The sequence below is a fragment of the Balaenoptera borealis genome (assembly GCF_965194805.1).
Source record: "Balaenoptera borealis genome assembly, chromosome: 7".
Classification (NCBI taxonomy): domain Eukaryota; kingdom Metazoa; phylum Chordata; class Mammalia; order Artiodactyla; family Balaenopteridae; genus Balaenoptera; species Balaenoptera borealis.
In genome coordinates this window covers 70172517-70192456 of record NC_138864.1, presented here as the reverse complement: position 1 = coordinate 70192456, position 19940 = coordinate 70172517, and the positions used below count along the sequence as shown (strand labels likewise).

The window sequence follows — 19940 nt, the reverse complement described above, 5'->3', positions numbered from 1 at the left end:
GCCACGGAGGAGAGCGCAGCCACAGGGGTGCGGAAGGCAAAGCGGAGAGACTCCCGCACAGAGGCTCGGCGCCGAGCAGCGCTCACCAGCCCGAGAGGCTTGTCTGCTCACCCTCCGGGGCGGGCGGGGCTGGGAGCTGAGGCTCGGGCTTCGGTCAGATCGCAGGGAGAAGACTGGGGCTGGCGGCGTGAACACAGCCTGAAGGGGTTAGTGCACCACAGCTAGCCGGGAGGGAGTCCGGGAAAAGGTCTGGAACTGCCGAAGAGGCAAGAGACTTTTTCTTGCCTCTTTGTTTTGCAGTGAGCATGGAGAGGGGATTAAGAGTGCCGCCTAAACGAGCTCCAGAGTCGGGCGCGAGCTGCAGCTATTAGCGCGGACCCCAGAGACTGGCATGAGACGCTAAGGCTGCTGCTGCCGCCACCAAGAAGCCTGTGTGCGAGCACAGGTCACTATCTACACCGCCCCTCTCGGGAGCCTGTGCAGCCTGCCACGGCCAGGGTCCTGTGATCCAGGGACAACTTCCCCTGGAGAACACAGGGTGCGCCTAAGGGTGGTGCAACGTCACACCGGCCTCTGCCGCCGCAGGCTCACCCTGAATCCGTACCCCTCCCTCCCCCCGGCCTGAGTGAGCCAGAGCCCCTGAATCAGCTGCTCCTTTAACCCCATCCTGTCTGAGCGAAGAACAGACGCCCTCAGGCGACTTACAGGCAGAGGCAGGGCCAAATCCAAAGCTGAACCCCAGGAGCTGTGCGAACAAAGAAGAGAAAGGGAAATCTCTCCCAGCAGCCTCAGGAACAGCGGCTTAAATCTCCACAATCAACTTGATGTACCTCCATCTGTGGAATACCTAAATAGGCAACGAATCATCCCTAATTGAGGAGGTAGACTTTGGGAGCAACGATATATGTATTTTTCCTTTTTTCTCTTTTTGTGAGTGTGCATGTGTATGCTTCTGTGTGTGATTCTGTCTGTATAGCTTTGCTTTTACCATTTTTCCTAGGGTTCTGTCTGTCCATCTTTCTGGTTTTTCTTGGTATTTTTAGTATAGCTTTTAGCGCTTGTTATCATTGGTGGATTTGTATTTTGGTTTGCTTGCTCCCTTCTTTCATTCTTTTCTTTTATTACTTTAAAATTGTTTTTTTATTTTTAATAATTATCTTTTATTTTTTATTTTAATAACTTTATTTTTTCTTTCTTTTCTTTTTTCTCCCTTTTATTCTGAGCCGTGTAGATGACAGGGTCTTGGTGCTCCAGCCGGGCATCAGGCCTGTGCGTCTGAGGTGGGAGAACCTAGTTCAGGACATTGGTCCACCACAGACCACCCAGCTCCATGTAATATCAAATGGCAAAAATCTCCCAGAGATCTCCATCTCAACGCCAACACCCAGCTCCACTCAACGACCAGCAAGCTACAGTGCAGGATACCCTATGCCAAACAACCAGCAAGACAGAAACACAGCCCCACCCATTAGCAGAGAGGCTGCCTAAAATCATAATAAGGCCACAGACACCCCAAAACACACCACCAGACACGGACCTACCCACCAGAAACACAAGATCCAGCCTCAGCGACCAGAACACAGGCACTAGTCCCCTCCACCAGAAAGCCTACACAACCCATTGAACCAACCTTAGCCACTGGGGGCAGACACCAAAAACAATGGGAACTACGAACCTACAGCCTGTGAAAAGAAGACCCCCAAAGACAGTAAGCTAAGCAAAATGAGAAGACAGAGAAACACACAGCAGATGAAGGAGCAAGGTAAAAACCCACCAGACCTAACAAATGAAGAGGAAATAGGCAGTCTACCTGAAAAAGAATTCAGAATAATTATAGTAAAGATGATCTAAAATCTTGGAAACAGAATGGAGAAAATACAAGAAACGTTTAACAAGGAACTAGAAGAACTAAAGAGCAGACAAAAAATGATGAACAACACAATAAATGAAATTAAAAATTCTTTAGAAGGAATCAATAGCAGAATAACTGAGGCAGAAGAACAGATAAGTGACCTGGAAGATAAAATACTAGAAATAACTACTGCAGAGCAGAATAAAGAAAAAAGAATGAAAAGAATTGAGGACAGTCTCAGAGAGCTCTGGGACAACATTAAACGTACCAACATTCGAATTATAGGAGTCCCAGAAGAAGAAGAGAGAAAGAAAGGGACTGAGAAAATATTTGAAGAGATTATAGTTGAAAACTTCCCTAATATGGGAAAGGAAATAGTTAACTCCAGGAAGTGCAGAGAGTCCCACACAGGATAAATCCAAGGAGAAACATGCCAAGACACATATTAATCAAATTATCAAAAATTAAATACAAAGAAAAAATATTAAAAGCAGCAAGGGAAAAACAACAAATAACATATAAGGGAATCCCCATAAGGTTAGCAGCTGATCTTTCAGCAGAAACTCTGCAAGCCAGAAAGGAGTGGCAGGACATATTTAAAGTGATGAAAGGGAAAAACCTACAACCAAGATTACTCTACCCAGCAAGGATCTAATTCAGATTCGACAGAGAAATTAAAACCTTTACAGACAAGCAAAAGCTAAGAGAACACACCACCACCAAACGAGCTTTACAACAAATGCTAAAGGAACTTCTCTAGGCAGGAAACACAAGAGAAGGAAAAGACCTACAAAATAAAAGCCAAAACAATTAAGAAAATGGTAATAGGAACATACATATCGATAATTACCTTAAATGTAAATGGATTAAATGCTCCAACCAAAAGACACAGATTGGCTGAATGGATACAAAAACAAGACCCATCTCTATGCTGTCTACCAGAGACCCACTTCAGACCTAGGGACACATACAGACTGAAAGTGAGGGGATGGAAAAAGATATTCCATGCAAATGGAAATCAAAAGAAAGCTGGAGTAGCAATTCTCATATCAGACAAGACAGACTTTAAAATAAAGACTGTTACAAGAGACACAGAAGGATACTACATAATGATCAAGGGATCAATGCAAGAAGAAGATATAACAATTGTAAATATTTAGGCACCCAACATAGGAGCACCTCAATACATAAGGCAAATGCTAACAGCCATAAAAGGGGAAATCGACAGTAACACAATCATAGTAGGGGATTTTTTTAAAATTAATTAATTAATTTATTTTTGGCTGTGTTGGGTCTTCGTTTCTGTGTGAGGGATTTCTCTAGTTGCGGCGAGCGGGGGCCACTCTTCATCGCAGTGTGCGGGCCTCTCACTGTCGCGGCCTCTCTTGTTGCGCAGCACAGGCTCCAAACGCGCAGGCTCAGTAGTTGTCACTCCGGGCCTAGTTGCTCCATGGCATGTGGGATCTTCCCAGACCAGGGCTCGAACCTGTGTCCCCTGCATTGGCAGGCAGATTCTCAACCCATAGTAGGGGATTTTAACACCCCACTTTCACCAATGGACAGAACATCCAAAAAGAAAATAAATAAGGAAACACAAGCTCTAAATGATACATTAAAGAAGATGGACTTAATTGATATTTATAGGACATTACATCCAAAAACAACAGAATACACTTTCTTCTCAAGTGCTCATGGAACATTCTCCAGGATAGATCATATCTTGGGTCACAAATCAAGCCTTGGTAAATTTAAGAAAACTGAAATCATATCAGGTATCTTTTTCAACCACAACGCTATGAGACTAGATATAAATTACAAGAAAAATTCTGTAAAAAATACAAACACATGTAGGCTAAACAACACACTACTTAATAACCAAGACATCACTGAAGAAATCAAAGAGGAAATCAAAAAATACCTAGAAACAAGTGACAATGAAAACATGACGACCCAAAACCTATGGGATGCAGCAAAAGCAGTTCTAAGAGGGAAGTTTATAGCAATACAATCCTACCTTAAGACACAAGAAACACCTCAAATAAACAACCTAACCTTATACTTAAAGCAATTAGAGAAAGAAGAACAAAAAAACCCCAAAGTTAGCAGTAGGAAAGAATCATAAAGATCACATCAGAAATAAATGAAAAAGAAATGAAGGAAACGATAGCAAAGATCAATAAAACTAAAAGCTGGCTCTTTTGAGAAGATAAACAAAATTGATAAACCATTAGGCAGACTCATCAAGAAAAAAAGGGAGAAGACTCAAATCAATAGAATTAGAAATGAAAAAGAAGTAACAACTGACACTACAGAAATACAAAGGATCATGAGAGATTACTACAAGCAACTCTATGACAATAAAATGGACAACCTGGAAGAAATGGACAAATTCTTTTTTTTTTTTTTTTTTTTTTTTTTTTTTTTAATTTAATTTATTTATTTATTGGCTGTGTTGGGTCTTCGTTTCCGTGCGAGGGCTTTCCCCAGTTGCGGCGAGCGGGGGCCACCCTTCATCGCGGTGCGCGGGCCTCCCACTGTCGCGGCCCCCCTTACTGTGGAGCACAGGCTCCAGACGCGCAGGCTCAGCAATCGTGGCCCACGGGCCCAGCCGCTCCGCGGCATGTGGGATCCTCCCAGACCAGGGCTCGAACCCGTGTCCCCTGCATTGGCAGGCAGATTCTCAACCACTGCGCCACCAGGGAAGCCCAATGGACAAGTTCTTAGAAAAGCACAACCTTCCAAGACTGAACCAGGAAGAAAAAAAAAAATATAAACAGACCAATCACAAGCACTGAAATTGAAAATAAAAATCATCCAACAAACAAAAGCCCAGGACCAGATGGCTTCACAGCCGAATTCTATCAAACATTTAGAGAAGAGCTAACACCTATCCTTCTCAAACTCTTCCAAAATATAGCAGAGGGAGGAACACTCCCAAACTCATTCTACGAGGCCACCATCACCCTGATACCAAAACCAGACAAAGATGTCACAAAGAAAGAAAACTACAGGCCAATATCACTGATGAACATAGATGCAAAAATCCTCAACAAAATACTCGCAAACAGAATCCAACAGCACATTAAAAGGATCATACACCATGATCAAGTGGGGTTTATCCCAGGAATGCAACGATTCTTCATTATATGCAAATCAATCAATGTGATACACCATATTAACAAACTGAAGAATAAAAACAATATGATCATCTCAATAGATGCAGAGAAAGCTTTTGACAAAATTCAACACACATTTATGATAAAAACCCTCCAGAAAGTAGGCATAGAGGGAACTTACCTCAACAAATAAAGGCCATATATGACAAACCCACAGCCAACATTGTCCTCAGTGGTGAAAAACTGAAACCATTTCCACTAAGATCAGGAGCAAGACAAGGTTGCCCATTCTCACCACTATTATTCAATACTGTTTTGGAAGTTTTAGCCACAGCAATCAGAGAAGAAAAAGAAATAAAAGGAATCCAAGTCGGAAAAGAAGAAGTAAAGCTGTCACTGTTTGCAGATGACATGATATTATACACAGAGAATCCTAAAGATGCTACCAGAAAACTACTAGAGCTACTCAATGAATTTGGTAAAGTAGCAGGATACAAAATTAATGCACAGAAATCTCTTGCATTCCTATACACTAATGATGAAAAATCTAAAAGTGAAATTAAGGAAACACTCCCATTTACCATTGCAACAAAAGGAATAAAATACCTAGGAATAAACCTACCTAAGGAGACAAAAGACCTGTATGCAGAAAACTATAAGACACTGATGAAAGAAATTAAAGATGATACCAACAAATGGAGAGATATACCATGTTCCTGGATTGGAAGAATCAACATTGTGAAAATGACTCTACTACCCAAAGCAATCTACAGATTCAATGCAATCCCTATCAAACTACCACTGGCATTTTTCACAGAACTAGAACAAAAAATTTCACAATTTGTATGGAAACACAAAAGACCCCGAATAGCCAAAGCAATCTTGAGAAAGAAAAATGGAGCTGGAGGAATGAGGCTCCCTGACTTCCGACTATACTACAAAGCTACAGTAATCAAGACAGTATGGTACTGGCACAAAAACAGAAATATAGATCAATGGAACAGGATGACAGAAAGCCCAGAGATAAACCCATGCACATATGATCACCTTATTTTTGATAAAGGAGACAAGAATATACAATGGAGAAAATACAGACTCTTCAATAAGTGGTGCTGGGAAAACTGGACAGCTACATGTAAAAGAATGAAATTAGAACACTTCCTAACACCATACACAAAAATAAACTCAAAATGGATTAAAGACCTAAATGTAAGGCCAGACACTATCAAACTCTTAGAGGAAAACATAGGCAGAACACTCTCTGACATAAATCACAGCAAGATCCTTTCTCACCCACCTCCTAGAGAAATAGAAATAAAAACAAAGTAAACAAATGGGGCCTAATGAAACTTAAAAGCTTTTGCACAGCAAAGGAAACCATAAACAAGACAAAAAGACAACCCTTAGAATGGTAGAAAATATTTGCGAACGAAGCAACTGACAAAGGATTAATCTCCAAAATTTACAAGCAGCTCATACAGCTCAATATTAAAAAAACAAACAACCCAATCCAAAAATGGGCAGAAGACCTAAATAGACATTTCTCCAAAGAAGACATACAGGTTGCCAATAAACACATGAAAGAATGCCCAGCATCATTAATCATTAGAGAAATGCAAATCAAAACTACAATGAGGTATCCTCTCACACCAGTCAGAATGGCCATCATCAAAAAAATCTACAAACAACAAATGCTGGAGAGGGTGTAGAGAAAAGGGAACCCTCTTGCACTTTTGGTGGGAATGTAAATTGATACAGTCACTATGGAGAACAGTATGGAGGATCCTTAAAAAACTAAAAATAGAACTACCATACGACCCAGCAATCCCACTACTGGGCATATACCCTGAGTAAACCATAATTCAAAAAGAGTCATGTACCACAATGTTCATTTCAGCTATATTTACAATAGCCAGGACGTGGAAGCAAGCTAAGTGTCCATCGACAGATAAATGGATAAAGAAGATGTGGCACATATATACAATGGAATATTACTCAGCCATAAAAAGAAACGAAATTGACTTATTTTTAGTCAGGTGGATGGAGCTAGAGTCTGTCATACAGAGTGAAGTAAGTCAGAAAGAGAAAAACAAATACAGCAGGCTAACACATATATATGGAATCTAAAAAAAAAAAAGAAATGTTCATGAAGAACCTAAGGGCAGGATGGGAATAAAGACGCAGTCCTACTAGAGAATGGACTTGAGGACCCGGGGAGGGGGAAAGGTAAGCTGGGACAAAGTGAGAGAGTGGCATGTACATATATACACTACCTAATGTAAAACCGATAGCTAGTGGGAAGCAGCCGCATAGCACAGGGAGATCAGCTCGGTGCTTTGTGACCACCTAGAAGGGTGGGATAGGGAGGGAGATGCAAGAGAGAAGAGATGTGGGGATATATGTATATGTATAGCTGATTCGCTTTGTTATAAAGCAGAAACTAACACACCATTGTAAAGCAATTATACTCCAATAAAGATGTTAAAAAATAAATAAATGAAGAGCAGTCATTATAAAAAAGTTACTGAAATATAAATTAATATACAGACAAGATGCCATGTTAAGCATTCTTCAAACCACAACCTTACTGTGTAATCAACTCTCTAATGTTCATATCACTCAACAGTTGACTTATAAAGCACCAGACACACCACAAATGTTAACCTGCTGAGTAATTATGTAAGTGGGTAATTTCAGGGATGTTGGCGATATTTATCAGAAGGATTCAGTAGCTTGTGAAATGTGTTGTAGACAAACATTAAACAGTAATAAAGCCATCACCATTAAAATTCTGTATGAAGAAGAGTACAGCAGTTAAATGAACAGTGGTGTTTTAGCTGTGGGTTCTGTTAGGCCAAAATAACTTTAAATGCTCTAATTTTAGATTTTATTATTATTGTTATTAAGCTAAAGCTAACATTCCAGTAAATGTTCCCAAGACTAAAATTTGACAAGAGACAGTATAAGTCTTTTCTGAAATAGACATTTGTCTGTTTACATTTTCAACTCCTTATGGTGAAAGAGATGCTTGCTCACCCTGTCATAAGCAAACATCACCACGTTTAACAATTTGGGTTCCAATGTATTGCTAACTTGGTGATCTTGGACAAGTCAGTTAACATCTCCAAGTTTTAGTTTCCTCATCTATAAAAAGGGCAAAATGACAAAATCTACTTATCTGTTTCATAAAGTTATCTTAAGGATTCATTAGAATGAAGAAAAAGTGCTCTGTGAATCCTAAAATGATACATAAGGTTGGTAGTGATTAATAGCTACTCTTAAAAAATGTAAGCTGTAACAAAAGATCATGAGAGATTACTACAAGCAACTCTATGCCAATAAAATGGACAACCTGGAAGAAATGGATAGATTCTTAGAAATGCACAAATTGCCGAAACTGAACCAGGAAGAAATAGAAAATATGAACAGACCAATCACAAGCACTGAAATTGAAACTGTGATTAAAAACCTTCCAACAAACAAAAGCCCAGGACCAGATGGCTTCACAGGTGAATTCTATCAAACATTTAGAGAAGAGCTAACACCTATCCTTCTCAAACTCTTCCAAAATATTGCAGAGGGAGGAACATTCCCAAACTCATTCTATGAGGCCACCATCACCCTGATACCAAAACCAGACAAAGATGTCACAAAGAAAGAAAACTACAGGCCAATATCACTGATGAACATAGATGCAAAAATCCTCAACAAAATACTCGCAAACAGAATCCAACAGCACATTAAAAGGATCATACACCATGATCAAGTGGGGTTTATCCCAGGAATGCAAGGATTCTTCAATATACGCAAATCAATCAATGTGATACACCATATTAACAAATTGAAGGAGAAAAACCATATGATCATCTCAATAGATGCAGAGAAAGCTTTCGACAAAATTCAACACCCATTTATGATAAAAGCCCTGCAGAAAGTAGGCATAGAGGGAACTTTCCTCAACATAATAAAGGCCATATATGACAAACCCACAGCCAACATTGTCCTCAATGGTGAAAAACTGAAACCATTTCCACTAAGATCAGGAACAAGACAAGGTTGCCCACTCTCACCACTATTATTCAACATAGTTTTGGAAGTGTTAGCCACAGCAATCAGAGAAGACAAAGAAATAAAAGGAATCCAAATCGGAAAAGAAGAAGTAAAGCTGTCACTGTTTGCAGATGACATGATACTATACATAGAGAATCCTAAAGATGCTACCAGAAAACTCCTAGAGCTAATCAATGAATTTGGTAAAGTAGCAGGATACAAAATTAATGCACAGAAATCTCTTGCATTTCTATACACTAATGACAAAAAATCTGAAAGTGAAATTAAGAAAACACTCCCGTTTACCATTGCAACAAAAAGAATAAAATATCTAGGAATAAACCTACCTAAGGAGACAAAAGACCTGTATGCAGAAAATTATAAGACACTGATGAAAGAAATTAAAGATGATACAAATAGATGGAAAGATATACCATGTTCCTGGATTGGAAGAATCAACATTGTGAAAATGACTCTACTACCCAAAGCAATCTACAGATTCAATGCAATCTCTATCAAACTACCACTGGCATTTTTCACAGAACTAGAACAAAAAATTTCACAATTTGTATGGAAACACAAAAGACCCCGAATAGCCAAAGCAATCTTGAGAACGAAAAATGGAGCTGGGGGAATCAGGCTCCCTGACTTCAGACTATATTACAAAGCTACAGTAATCAAGACAGTTTGGTACTGGCACAAAAACAGAAATATAGATCAATGGAACAGGATAGAAAGCCCAGAGATAAACCCACGCACATATGGTCACCTTATCTTTGATAAAGGAGGCAAGCATATACAGTGGAGAAAAGACAGGCTCTTCAATAAGTGGTGCTGGGAAAATTGGACAGATACATGTAAAAGTATGAAATTAGAACACTCCCTGACACCATGCACAAAAATAAACTCAAAATGGATTAAAGACCTAAGTGTAAGACCAGACACTATCAAACTCTTAGAGGAAAACATAGGCAGAACACTCTATGACATACATCACAGCAAGATTCTTTTTGACCCAGCTCCCAGAGAAATGGAAATAAGAACACAAATAAACAAATGGGACCTAATGAAACTTAAAAGCTTTTGCACAGCAAAGGAAACCATAAACAAGACCAAAAGACAACCATCAGAATGGGAGAAAATATTTGCAAATGAAGCAAGTGACAAAGGATTAATCTCCAAGATTTACAAGCAGCTCATGCAGCTCAATAACAAAAAAACGAACAACCCAATCCAAAAATGGGCAGAAGACCTAAATAGACATTTCTCCAAAGAAGATATACAGATGGCCTACAGACACATGAAAGAATGCTCAACATCATTAATCATTAGAGAAATGCAAATCAAAACTACAATGAGATATCATCTCACACCGGTCAGAATGGCCATCATCAAAAAATCTAGAAACAATAAATGCTGGAGAGGGTGTGGAGGAAAGGGAACTCTCTTGCACTGTTGGTGGGAATGTAAATTGATACAACCACTATGGAGAACAGTATGGAGGTTCCTTAAAAAACTACAAATAGAACTACCATACGACCCAGCAATCCCACTACTGGGCATATACCCTGAGAAAACCATAGTTCAAAAAGAGTCATGTACCAAAATGTTCATTTCAGCTCTATTTACAATAGCCAGGACATGGAAGCAACCTAAATGTCCATCGACAGATGAATGGATAAAGAAGATGTGGCACATATATACAATGGAATATTACTCAGCCATAAAAAGAAATGAAATGGAGGTATTTGTAATGAGGTGGATGGAGTTAGAGTCTGTCATACAGAGTGAAGTAAGTCAGAAAGAGAAAAACAAATACAGTATGCTAACACATATATACGGAATATAAGGAAAAAAAAAAAAAAGGCCATGAAGAACCTAGTGGCAAGACGGAAATAAAGACACAGACCTACTAGAGAATGGACTTGAGGATATGGGGAGGGGGTGAGGTGAGATGTGACAGGGTGAGAGAGTGTCATGGACATATATACACTACCAAATGTAAAATAGATAGCTAGTGGGAAGCAGCCACATAGCACAGGGAGATCAGCTCGGTGCTTTGTGACCACCTAGAGGGGTGGGATGGGGAGGGTGGGAGGGAGGGAGATGCAAGAGGGAAGAGATATGGGAACATATTGTATATGTATAACTGATTAACTTTGTTATAAAGCAGAAGCTAACACACCATTGTAAGGCAATTATACTTCAATAAAGATTTTTAAAAAAAAAAAAATGTAAGCTGTAAACACAAGTTATATATTTCTAATCCCAAATACGAAAGGAAGATGAGGAGGTAGGTCCAACATGTATCCAACTTAGAAATAAGCAATAAAAGGTAACAGGCTAAGGAGAAAAACAGTATATTAAAATTCTATTAGATGATCACAGTCATGTTGGGAAGCCTGGAGAATCAGCTTAAGGCTAAGGCACCACCAGTGATGCCCAAAACTATCCCAGAATCACCTGGTGAGAAATGCACCTCAGATCCCACAACAAAAGCAGGTTGCCTAGGCTGCCTATCATGTCAGCCAAAATGGAAACTTCACACACAAGCTGCTTCCTTGTGTTGCTGTCTTCCAAATCAAAGTCACACATGAGCATCCAATTGGCAAAGCTAGATCACATGCTTGTGCCCTCGCTGCAGGGAAAGATGGGAACTGAGTTCTGACTCAGATGTTCTAGCAGGCAGGCCTTGTAATGTGGGGATTTTCTCCAGTACAGGAAAGGTAGTCAAAAGATGATGGGGAGACTTCTGGTTTCCAGTCCAGCACGTAAGGGGCTTAGAAGTTGCCAGTCTGTCCTAAAAATAAGTAAAAAGCTTAAAAATTGAAAAATCAACTACTCTCCCCAGATCCATCAGAGGAGTGATGTCACCAAGCAAACCACTGTCCCCCAAAATGGAGAAACAGAAAGGCAGAACCAGAGGATCACAATGACCAATTGCTGGAGGCTCAGTGTGGACCAGAAAAGACGTAAAAAACTCTAGGTGGACCTAGACATAGTGGATTCCCCACACTTTTGTGAATGTTACCTCTTGGAACTCAACCTGGTTCTCAGTGAATATCAGAGAAAAATCACCTGGCATTTCCAGTAGGAGGAAAGGAAAAGGAACCAAGTTGAAATGCATCAGAGCATTCTGTTCTTTATAAGAAGGTCTGCCTCAGAAGAAATTATTTCAGAGGAGTCTAACCTGCTGGGGTTAATACCAGAGCCAGCTGACCAGAGGGAAGGCAAATACCCAACTCCAGCCACCTCCAGCCATCCTCTCCCACCCGAGGGGAAGAAAAAATTGAGAAACACTTGTGAAGTACACTGTCCAGGGGCACAGGCTCTCTAATGGACTGAGACCTAGTCATAGGACTAGAAACACTTCCTTTCCCTCTACACCCTACGCCCACATTACCAAAGGACTAGTTATAGCAGTTCCTTTTATCCAGTGCATCATGTGTGGCTACCAAGAAAAAATTACAAAGCATACCAAAAGGCAAAAACACACAATTTGAAGAGACAGAGCAAGCATCAAAACCAGACTCAAATATGTCTGGAATATTGAGATTATCAGACTAGGAATTTAAAACAACTATGATTAATATGCTAAGGGCTCTGATGGATAAGGTAGACAACATGCAAGAAGAGATCAGCAATGTAAGCAGAAAAATGGAAATTCTAAGGAAGAACTAAAAAAGAATGCTAGAGATCAAAAATACTGTAACAGTGATGAAGAATGCCTTTGCTGGGCTTATTAGTAGACTGGATACAACAAGGAGAAAATCTCTGAGTCTGATGATATTTCAATAGAAATCTCCAAAACTGAAAAGCAAAGAGAAAAAAAACTGAAAGTAAACAAATAAACAAAAAACAAAAAACAGAACAATATCCAAGACCGTGGGACAACTACAAAAAGTGTAATATACATGTAATGGGAATACCAGAAGGAGAAGAAAGGACCAGAAGGAATATCTGAAATAATAATGATTCAGAATTTCCACCCAATCAATGTCAGATACCAAACCACAGATACACAAAGATCAGATACACCAATGAAGATAATCAAAATCACTTTAAACATCAACGTACCAATTAATTAAAAGACAGAGATTGTTAGAATGCATCAAAAAATAAGACCCAACTATATGCCACCTACAAAAAAATTTTTTTTAAATAAAGACACATATAGATCAAAATAAATAACAGAGAAAGATACACCATGCACACACTAATCAAAAGAGAGCAGAGGAGTTATATTACTTTCAGACAGAGCCCATTTTAAAGCAAGGAAAGTTAACAGGGATAAACAGGGACATTATATAATGATAAAGGGGTCAATTCTCCAAAAAGACATAATTATCCTCAATCTAACAGAATAGAAAGCCTAGAAATAGACCTTCATAAATATAGTCAACTGATCTCTGACAAAGGATCAAAGATAGTCTCTTCAACAAATGGTACTGTACATCGATATGCAAAAAATGATTCTAGACACAGACCTTACACCGTTAACAAAAATTAACTCAAAATGGATCACAGACCTAAATGTAAAACTCTTAGAAGACAACAAAGGAGAAAACTTAGATGGCCTTGGGGTTTGATGATGATTTTTTGGATATAACACCAAAGGCATGATCCATGATAGGCTGGACTTCATTAAAATAGACATTTCCACTCTGTGAAAGACACTGTCAAGAGAATGTAAAGATAAGCCAACACTTGGATAAAGTATTTGCACAAGAATAGCCAATAAATGACTGTTACCCAAGATATACAAAGAACCAGTGTCCCTGGTGGCACAGTGGTTGAGAGTCTGCCTGCTAATGCGGGGGACACGGGTTCGAGCCCTGGTTTGGGAGGATCCCACATGCCGCGGAGCGACTAGGCCCGTGAGCCACAATTACTGAGCCTGCGCATCTGGAGCCTGCGCTCCGCAACAAGAGAGGCCGCGATAGTGAGAGGCCCGCGCACCGCGATGAAGAGTGGCCCCCGCTCGCCGCAACTAGAGAAAGCCCTAGCACAGAAACGAAGACCCAACATAGCAATCAATCAATCAATCAATCAATCAATCTTTAAAAAAAAAAAAGAAAACAAACAACCCAATTAAGATTAAAATATGGGCCAAAGACCTTAACAGACACCTCACCAAAGAAGTTATACAGATAGCAAATAAGCATATGAAAAGATGCTCCACATCTTCAGTCATCAGGAAAATACAAATTAAAACAACAATGAAATACCACTACATACCCACTAGAATGGCCAAAATCCAGAACACTGACAATATCACTGAGAATGCAAAATGGCACAGCCATTTTGGAAGACAAATTGGAGGTTTCTTACAAAACTAAACATATTCTTACCATATGATCCAGCATTCATGCTGCTTAGTATTCACCCAAAGGTGTTGAAAACTATCTCCACACAAAAACCTGGATGGATGGATGTTTACAGCAGCTCTATTCGTAACTGTCAAAAGCTGGAAGCAACCAAGATGTCTTTCAGTCAGTGAGTAGATAAACTGTGGTATACCCAGACAATGGAATATTATTAAGCACTAAAAAATGAGCTATCAACCCATGACAAGACATGAAGGAAACTTAAATGCATATTACTAAGTGAAAGAAGCCAATCTGAAAAGGCTACATACTGTATGATTCCAACTATATGACATTCTGCAACAGGAAAAACTATGGAGACAGTAAAAAGATCAGTAGTTGCCAGGGGTTGGCAAATAGGGAAGAAAAACAGGCAGAGCACAGACTTCTGGAGCAGTGAAAAGACTCTGTATGAAACCATAATGATGGATACATATCATTATAAAATGTGTTCACAGACTGTTCAACATCAAGAGTCAACTTTAATGTAAGCCACGGACTTTGGGTGATAATGATATGTCACTGTAGGTTCATCAATTGTAACAAATGCACCATTCTGATGGGGGGGATGATGATAATGTGGGAGAGGTTATGCATGTGCGGGGGGCGGCCAGGAGGAGTACAGGAAATCTCTGAACCTTTCTTTAAATTTTGCTATGAACCTAAAACCACTCCAAAACAATAATAATAAAGTCTATTTTTAAGAAAGATCATGGGTAGCCAGGACCATCAAGATGAAACTAAGCAGGCAGAGTCACTAGGCACAGATCTGTATAATCTCCCTTTCTTTGAATCCTTGAAGTAGGTTGGATTCTTTTCCTTTGTAGTTAAGAAAACTGCAGGTCAAAGAGCTGATAGGCCCCAGGCCCCATGCCTTTCCCCCAGGGCCACAACCTAATACAGTCAAGTTGCCTTAGACCAGGGCTTCTCAACCTTGGCCGTACTGTTTGGGGTCAGATCATTCTTTGTTATAGAGGGCTGTCGGGTGCATCGCAGGATGTTTAGCAACATCCCTGGTCTGTAATCACTAGATGCCAGTAGCAACCCCTTCTCCCAGATGTGACAACCAACAGTGTCTCCAGACATTACCAAATCTCCCCTGGGGGGCAAAACTACCCTGCCCCCAGTGGGGAACCACTGCCTGAGACAGCGCTGCTCTACTTGCTCATTCATGCAACACGATCGCCTATGGGAAGCCTACCATGTACCAGGCATTGAGGGGACAACGCCAAATAACCAGAGACCCTGCCCCCTGAGGGGGAATGACAGACTTATCAACGAGTGGTTGGTACAAAGTGTGTGATGCTATATGCTATCACAAATCAAAGTGGTAACTCTGGTAACTCTTGGAGTCAGGGGTGGCAGAGGTAAGGTCTTGGAACTGGGTTATTTATTACCGATTACAGCAGTTCACACTGACCAGTTAACTTTTACTGGGCCCTTAACTCTATGCTAGGCATGTGCTAAAGGCTTTATGCCTGATCTCACTTAAACGTTACTAAAACTATTCAAGGTGAAAAGTCATTAACATCCCAGTCTCCAGATGAGGAAGTTGCGGCATGTAAGACACTTAGTCTTCAATGAGTAGTAGTAAATCATAGAGCGAAAAATGACCCTAGAGCCCAGGTCATCTTCATTCTAATTATACTACCTGGAGGATGTGCCAGGAATTTGGCAATCAAAGATGTGGACTTTAAGCTATCCTTATGAATGGTGCTACTGGACAACATTACAGGTGAAAGCCACTTAAAGAAGTCTTTCTGATTTGGCATTATCATACATAAATACCCGTGGTTCAGTGGAAGCCAGATTTACCTAATGGAGAATATTATTCTCAGTATTATATGCTGAACTCAGTCTCAATTTTTTTTAAAGCATCAAGGTTACAGTGTAATTAGCAACCAGCTGCAATTGTAATTACCACTCCCAATATAATTTGTTACATATTAGCAAGTGTCAAATTACTACTGCTCCTTAAATGAATAAAAACTGATTGTGCTGTTCTGAAGACTGGGGTGTATGTTCCTGATGGGGAACAAAGGAATATAAAAAGTATATGACATATTTATAAAGTGCTGAAAGGTTCTACTTAGGAGATCACAAGTTGCTAGAGCCCAGATAATGCCACAGAAAGGTAAAATGGCTGAGAGAGAATAGCTAACTTAATAAACGCAGAGAAGAGAGAGCAGCAAATCAAAGGACAACAGAAAGTTGCTTTCACTAAATAATACCTTACCTGTTCAAAATTCTGCTGTGCATCAACATCATATAATTGAAGAATAGTCAAGAACCCAGGAGGAAGTTAAAAGAAAATGAACAGTAGCCCTCTGCACAGCCGGGATCCTCGTCCCAAAGACTGGGGACAACTTCACTGGAGCAACCCCTCCTCTTTCCTCTCCCACGATTTTCAACATGACTCTGAGCAAGTGCTCTGGTTCCAAACCCCTCTGGAAGCCCACACTTCTGTAAAGCTTACTATGTCCAGGTCCGGCTCTGAGCTTTAGACACATGAGCACATTGACCCTCCCAATAACCCAGGAAGTAAAAACAACCATGCCCTGTTTACAGATGAGGAAACTGAGGTACAGAGAGGTAGAGTAACTTGCCCAGAGCCATAATTTGAACAGAGTCCATGATTTTAATCATATGTGATAATGACTTTCAGAAGGAAAAAAAGAGAGAACAGGAGATTAAGAAAGCAGAGAACCTGGAGATTAAAGAAAATTAGGTCACATCAACCAATTGCAATGCCTGGGCCTTATTTAGATGACAATTCAAAAAACAATTTTAAAAAATGGTAAGACAATAGGGGAAATAAGTAAAATGTGTACAGAATAGATATTTGATCATATTGAGGAAGCACTAAAAGTTTTTTAGATGTGACAATGATATTTTGGTTGTGCATTTTAAAAATCTTTTTAAGATATACACAGTGATATTTACAGATATGATGTTGGGGATCTGCTATGAAAAACTCAGAGAGATGAGAGGACAAGAGAAGGTGTAGTATAAATTAAACAACATCTGCCATAAACTGATAATTACTGAAACTGGCTAGAAAGGGACATGGGAGTTTGTTACACTGTTCTAATTTTTTATGGAAAATTTCCATAATGAGAAGTTTAAAAAATGCTACTATGTTTTTGAGGCTTAAGTCAAATGCCAATTCCTCCTGGAAGATTTTCCAGATTCTCTAACCAGATTTCCCTCATAGAATGCTATTTACACCTACTTCTATGGACTTTGCAAATGGACGTCTGAATTCTGACTCTATTGCTAACCAGCAATATGACTTCCTACCTTCTCACCTGTTACAGAGAGAGAGTGAGTGAGAATCAGGATTGAATGAAAGTAGCATACGCTGGGACAGGATCTAGCAGTGCCTTGCTTGCCAGTTTGTTGTATCCTTTCCATATTCATAGCGGCCCAGCTGACTGAGTCATCAGTGGACAGCTGAGCCCTACGGGAAGGCTCTCTTGGCTTTCTGAACTAATCAGAGTTCCTCTTAAGAATCTGAGCCAGCAGAGGGTCTGGGCTGAGGGTCTGGCAGCAGGTCATGCTGGCTGATGAAATGGCACTAGTGAAGGTTCATGACCTCCTGGGATTGAACAACAACAACAAAAATTAAACTGGTTTCCTACCTTTCATCTGACATCAAACATGAGTGGTTTCTTATGTAATACTAAGTGGGAAAGCTGTGTTTAAACATGATAGGCAACCCAGAATGCAGAAACCATACAGGAAAAGATTAATAAATATGTAACATAAAAAGTTTTAAAAATCAAAAGTGTGTATGAACCCATTAAACATCAAACAACTGCAAAAAATAAACATATAAATAATGTGTAACAGGACAAAAGGCCAAGGTTCTTAATTTAAAAGCGCTCTTAGAACAAGTCAATATGAGAAGGCAAATAACCCAATGGAAAGCTGGGCAAAGGTCAAGACCAGGCTCTTCTTAAACCGCTGGTGGACACCAAAATGGGCTAACAAAAACCTCCAAGAAGCACCATAAGGAAACCAGGAGCTGAGCTTTTACTTTGGAACTGAGATTCCCATCTCAGTTCACAATGGAAAGAAAGTGGAATCTTGAAACGCAGAGTCAACATCAACCTGCAATAAAATAAGTTCGTGAAGACTCACAAGGAATGAAAGTCCTTGCCAGTGGGCCTGGCAGAGTCAGATAAGAGACCGGATATATCACCAGCCTTTCCTGTCAAGCCACCTGGAGGGCCCAGTATGCTATTGGGACCAGCTGGTCTGAAACAGCAGACATACTGTTTGCACCTGCTGGGAATGTCGCGCTATAACGCAGCTGGACCTTCTTAGTCAAAAAGAAGCACATTTCTCCAGGAGCCTCCTTCTGAAGCAGCTTCTCTGTAGTCATGGAGATTCATCTACCTTGAACAGCCCAATCCCTGCCGAGGTTTACTCCGCAGCTATGATTCTCCATCATGCGCTCTCCTGGAGGTTACCCATGCACAACTCCTCAAGGATTCCAAATTATTATTTTTTTTAGTTTAGTGAGGGATGGAGGGGCTTGAGAAAATGGTTTACTAGAAAAAGAGAAGTTTCCAACAAACCACACGCATGCAGCAGAAAATCTCCTTCTCCCTTTCACTTTGCCATGGGTGGCTCCCCCAAGTAAAAGAACAATTCAACAAACAGTGTCTGAATGTTACGTAACAGGTACTTTGAGGTCCCTGTCATCAGTTTAAAATCTAGTGGAAAACATAAAATACAAGAAACAGCAAGGACCATTTTCCTTCAGAACATCAATATCACTATCTCACCCAAGACAATTTAAAAATGATTTAATATCTGTTATGCGCTGAACTGTGTCCCCACAAAATTCATATGTTGAAGCCCTAACCCCCCCAGTACCTCAGAATGAATCTGTATTTAGAGATAGGATATATAAAGTAGTAATTAAGGTAAAATGAGTTCATTAAGGTGGGCCTTAATCCATTAAGACTGGTGTCCTTATAAGAGGAGGAAATTAGGACACAGACACAGAGGGAAGACCACGTAAAGACCCAAGGAGACAAAGGCCATCTATGAGCCAAAGAGAGAGGCCTCAGAAGAAACCAACCTTCTCAACACCTTGATCTTGGACTTTTAGCCTCTAGATTTGTGTGAAAATAAATTTCTGTTGTTTAGGCCACTCATTCTGTGGTACTTTGTTATGGCAGCCCTAGCCAACTATTACAGCATAATTTAATATAAACTCCTTATTCAAGTTGCTCCAACAGGGCCATTGTTTTATTTATTTTGGATCCACGTTCAAGCACTGCATTTGGTTGTCATGTCTCTTCGGGAGCCTCCTTTAATCTAGCCTTTTCATTCATAACATTGGCATTTTTAAAGTCAGACCAGAGGTCTTACAGAACGTCTTATTTTCTGGATTTGTCTAATTGTTTCCTCATGATTAGATTCAGATTCAACATTTTTGGCAAGAAATCTCTAAAGGTCACGCTGTATACTTCTCATCGCATCACACCAGTGGGCGCGCCATGCTAGCTTTTCCCTCTTTCTGATGATGTTAAATTGGATCAC

The 19940-nt window shown here is 40.0% G+C and overlaps 1 protein-coding gene across 1 annotated transcript in view; it reads right to left on the bottom strand.

Annotated features, from left to right (window-relative positions):
• SLC25A13 (solute carrier family 25 member 13) overlaps positions 1-19940 on the bottom strand; it is a 209976-nt gene that overhangs the window by 178014 nt on the left and 12022 nt on the right.